The sequence below is a fragment of the Antechinus flavipes genome, chromosome 2, assembly GCF_016432865.1.
Source record: "Antechinus flavipes isolate AdamAnt ecotype Samford, QLD, Australia chromosome 2, AdamAnt_v2, whole genome shotgun sequence".
Lineage (NCBI taxonomy): Eukaryota > Metazoa > Chordata > Mammalia > Dasyuromorphia > Dasyuridae > Antechinus > Antechinus flavipes.
In genome coordinates, this window is record NC_067399.1 from 203,052,448 (window position 1) to 203,057,878 (window position 5,431).

General features: G+C 34.7%; 1 non-coding gene across 1 annotated transcript; it reads right to left on the minus strand.

Annotated features, from left to right (window-relative positions):
* Positions 1-5,063: 5,063 nt before the first annotated feature.
* LOC127552553 (U6 spliceosomal RNA) lies at positions 5,064-5,169 on the minus strand. The gene has a single exon (XR_007951429.1). It is a non-coding gene; the product is annotated as a U6 spliceosomal RNA (small nuclear RNA).
* Positions 5,170-5,431: the final 262 nt, after the last annotated feature.

Sequence of the window (5,431 nt, forward strand, 5' to 3'; positions counted from 1 at the left end):
ATGCAAACAAGATTAGTAGGGAATCAACAAACTGGGAAAACATCTTTACAATTAAAGGTTCTGATAAAGGCCTCATTTCCAAAATATATAGAGAACTGACTCAAATTTATAAAAAATCAAGCCATTCTCCAATTGATAAATGGTCAAAGGATATGAACAGACAATTTTCAGATGAAGAAATTGAAACTATTACCACTCACATGAAAGAGTGTTCCAAATCACTATTGATCAGAGAAATGCAAATTAAGACAACTCTGAGATATCACTACACACCTGTCAGATTGGCTAAGATGACAGGAAAAAATAATGATGAATGTTGGAGGGGATGCGGGAAAACGGGGACACTGATGCATTGTTGGTGGAGTTGTGAACGAATTCAGCCATTCTGGAGAGCAATCTGGAATTATGCCCAAAAAGTTATCAAACTGTGCATATCCTTTGATCCAGCAGTGTTTCTATTGGGCTTATACCCCAAAGAGATACTAAAAAAGGGAAAGGGACCTGTATGTGCCAAAATGTTTGTAGCAGCCTTGTTTGTAGTGGCTAGAAGCTGGAAAATGAATGGATGCCCATCAATTGGAGAATGGCTGGGTAAATTGTGGTATATGAATGTTATGGAATATTATTGCTCTGTAAGGAATGACCAGCAGGATGAATACAGAGTGGCTTGGAGAGACCTACGTGGACTGATGCTAAGTGAGATGAGCAGAACCAGGAGATCATTATACACTTCGACAACGATATTGTATGAGGATGTATTCTGATGGAAGTGGATTTCTCTGACAAAGAGACTTAACTGAGTTTCATTGGATAAATGATGGACAGAAACAGCTACACCCAAAGAAGGAATACTGGGAAATGAATGTGAACTATTTGATTTTTGATTTTCTTCCCGAGTTATTTTTACCTTCTGAATCCAATTCTCCCTGTGCAGCGGGAGAACTGTTCGGTTCTGCAAATATGTATTGTATCTAGGATATACTGCAACATATTTAACATATATAGGACTGCTTGCCATCTTGGGGGGGGGAGGAGGGAGGGAGGGGGAAAAGCGAAACATAAGTGATTGCAAGGGATAATGCTGTGTAAAAATTATCCTGGCATGGATTCTGTCAATACAAAGTTATTATTAAAAAAAAAGAAAAGAAAAGAAATATCTGCTAGCAATTATCTTACATCTCTCCTTCTCTTCTTGTATAAATTTAAGAAAGCAATATTAACTTGGTGCCTCTACTTTGTCTCCTCTCACTGTCTTCTAAGCCCTCTGTTAATTGGCCCCCAACTTCATCATTCAATCAAAACTGTGCTTTCAAACATTACTAATAATATCCTTATTGCCAAATCTAATGGTTTTTTCTTATGCATTTAAACTCATATCCTCCTGACTCCAGGAATAGTGATCTATCCATTGGACTCTAGCTGCCCCTGGCAAATAATAAAATGTGCCTGCTGAGTATGAGTTTTTGCTCTCATATCAAGAAAATATCAAAACAACCAGAGAAATATCTGCACTATATTGAGTAAGTTCTTTATGGAAGAATTGGGTGAAAGTTTGAATAATAGTAAATAATAAAATATGTGTTGGGTTATAGATAATAATAAAACCTAAAAATTATAATGGGAACAAAAATTGAAATTAATACAGCACTTAAAAGTTTGTAAAGCAATTTAAAGATATTATCTCATTTAATTCTCAACAGCAATGGTTATAGATTATTATTGATCCAAAATTTGAAGCTGATAGAAAGTAAAAATCATCTGAAAGAGGAGTCCATTCTAACTTCCAAAGACCCTGTTCACATAGCATGAATGAGTCATAACCTCTATCAGTGAAAGTAGACTAATACTGTTGAGATCATAGGACTATCAAAATTCTAAAATATACCAACAAAATGGAATATGGTTGTGTCATTTACAAATCTATAAATATAAAGAATATAAAATAAAATACAAAAGATATAAAAACATAAGAAATTACTTCAGATGAGGTAAACAACACAAGAAAAATGTCTTAGATATACTCTTATGAGTCAGTAGTCTGCCTCATAAATTAATCAAAATTAATAAATCTTTCTAAATCCACAAGCCAATTCATAAGGAGCTCCATACCCAAATAAGTTGATATTGTATTTATTTCCTCAATATTTAAATTTTTATGACTTTTCTAATCAATAAATAAATACTATGATGGAAAGAGTAATGGATGTAGAGTCGAATAACCTGAGGCCAAATTTTGCCTCTATTGTGATCTTGGAAAATCTCTTTGGGTATCAGGTATCACTTGTACAATGAGAGAGTTAGATAAGATAACCATTCTAAAGTCTCTTGAAATATTTTATCTGAAAATTCATTCCACGTTTCAATTAGATTTGTAGAATGTTACTAAGTTAATAATAGTAAACAATAATAAACTTTTATTTTATAATAACTAAACTCAGTGATAACTTGTGTCTCCTCCAAGATTATATAGTGAAGCAAAATGATCATGATCTTTGAAAATTTTCAAATTTAGCATTTAATTCATTGATTTCAGCCATTGGAGTACAATCTTTGAAAAGGGGAATGGGGATTTTTAAAACGGCAGCCTTGAAAGATAAAAAAAAAAAAATCATATGATTAATTTCCTTTAAATATAAACCAAAGCAGGTATGCTCTCTGCAGACCTGTTAAACACTGTCAGTTCACAATTGATTACAGTAGAATGAGCAAACTCATAGAAGAAAATATTTACTAGCTAAGCAAGTGTCCGTGATATATACAGTATGTTCATCCAGATCCTTACACCTGTGTCCTGGAAAATGCTAAAACTTGAGCCTGGCTAACATGAGGAGGTTCAGAAAAAATGTGAGTTGCAAGATCACTAAGAAAAGAACCTTTGTAGGTCAAGAAGATGGATTTCCAACTTGTGAATTTGGGGGTTAAATAAAAACCAAGTTTTTGTCATCTCTTTGCTTGCTAGTCAGTTTGGTTATATGAAAGAAAAATAGAACCAGAATCCAAAGCCGTCAGCAATTGACTTCAGGTGCCATCTGCATATATTCCTGGCACTATTAATTTGCAATTAACGAGGGCCTTATGTTTTATCCCTTGCAACTTACTGTCTTAATGTCTGGGGGAGGGGGTTGTAGCGGAAGGGAACATGCAGGTGGGTGGCAGGCTTTCTAGAAAACATAAATAATCTCTGTTTTTCTACATTTGAATCATTGGAATGAAAGCAACATTGATGGAATTTTAAAAGGTCAGTTGTTGAAAAGGGGGGAAAAATAATGATTATGTCACCATTTTCCATAGCTATCTCAAAGGGTGATATTGCATCATCAAGGCTCTGCTGTACTGGAAATTAATGCTGGTTCCTTATTTTAGAACTAAGGATCATAGGATTTAAAGCTCGAAATCTCAGGTCATCTAGTGTACCTCCTTTGGTGTAGCCATTTCAGCAATGGACCTTGAATAAGATAGACTTGAATTCAGATATATGACATTGTACAAGTCTCTGACCTTTTAGTCTCTATTTCTCATCTGTAGTGTGTGAATAATAATATCTACTTCACATCATTTCTATCAGAATCCACTTTTATAAAATATATTTATAATATATATTTTATAAAAATATATTATAAAACATATGCATTATATAAATAAATCAGTTATTCTTGTTATTGTATGCATATCAATTAATCAATAAATATTTATTTAGTGTCTTTATTATATGTCAGGCTCTGTGCCATGCTCTGGAGACAGAAAAAAAAAAAAAGATAAAAACAATCCCTTCCTCAAGAAGCTTACACTCTAATGGAGGAGACAATATGCAAACAAATATATACAAATCAAGCTATATATGTAAGAAATAGGAAATATTTAAAGGAAAGACATTGGAATTAAGAGGAATTATGGAGGGTTTCCCATAGATGGTGGGATTTTAGTTGGGATTTAAAGAAAATCAGGGACACTGGTAGTCAAAGTAGAGAAAGAAGAGTGTTCCAGGCATGGGGAAAGCCAGAGAAAATGCTCAAAGCTGAAAAATGGAGTGTATTGTTCAAAGAATGAGGAGACCCATGTCACTAGATTGAAGAGTATATAAAGATTAAAAATAAGTGAAAGAATAGAGATGACTTAAAGGAGTCGTCTGTTACAGGATGAAATAGGATCACTTGAACAAGTGGAGGGTTTAAGTTTGGTAAAGAGTAAGACCACCTTATCATGTGAAAGAAAGTTGAAGAAAGAGCTAGTGGTAGAAGATACACCTGGTGATAGAAGATAAGGAAACTAGGAGAAAAGGGAGCTCCCTGGCAAATGGCCTCCATTTTTTTCTGCAAAATATGAAAAAAGAATTCCAATAGACTTGGATGGAAAATGCCAATCATATCCAGGGAGAGAACTATAGAGACTGAATGTGGATCAAAGCATTGTATTTTTACCTTTTGCTTATTTATTTTCTTTGTAGTGTTTTTCCCCTTTTGGTTTGCTTTTTCTTGCACAACATGACAAATATGAAAATATGTTTAAAAGAATTGCAAATATTTAACCTATATCAGATTGCTTGCTGTCTTGAGAAGGTAAGGGAGGGAGGGAGAAAATTTGGAACATAGTTTCATAAAAATGAATGTTGGAAACTATCTTCACATGTATTTGGAAAAATAAAATACTACTCATAATAATAAAATATATATATATATATGAAGCAAAGTTCTCAGCCTAGAGAGTAGTGAAGGGAAGATATGAGAGGGTTGAGGAGGGATAAAAACGCTTCAAAGAGCTGCTTCATTCTTGACCTGCATGCTGAAGTCTTTGATACTGTTAATCACCTCCTTCTGACTATTCTTTCTAGGTTTTCATGACCCTGTTCTCTCCCAGTTTTCCTCCTGAATGTATGAATTCTCTTTCTTAGTCTCCTTTACTGGATCTCATCCATGTCACACTAAGTCACCATGAATGTCCCTCAATGTTCTCTCCTGGGACCTTTTAGCTTTTCTTCCAAAATTATCTCATTTAATTTAATCAGCTCCCTTGGGGAAGAGATCATCTGCATAAATCATTCCCAGACCTACAAAGTCAGGCTTCTACTAGTCATTTAAAGCTTCATGAATTTGTATGTCATTCTTGGGCAGGGACCATGCTAATCTTCTCTGTATTGTTCCATTTTAGTATATGTGCTGCTGAAGCAAGCACTAGTCATTTAACGCTTATCATAACATGTGACCTTCCATGATTTCCAGTCATCTTACCCTATAGTCTCCTTAATGTACCTAATGATCCAACCAGACTGGTCCATTTACTCCATACTCCATTTCTGATCTCCACACCTTTGCATAGGCTATGTCCCATGCTTGGAATATTCTTCCCCCTCAACTCCACCTCTTAGTTTCCCTAGCTTCTTTCGGGACTCATCTCAAGCTCAACCTTGTGCAGGAGGCCCTCCTGGACCCTGACT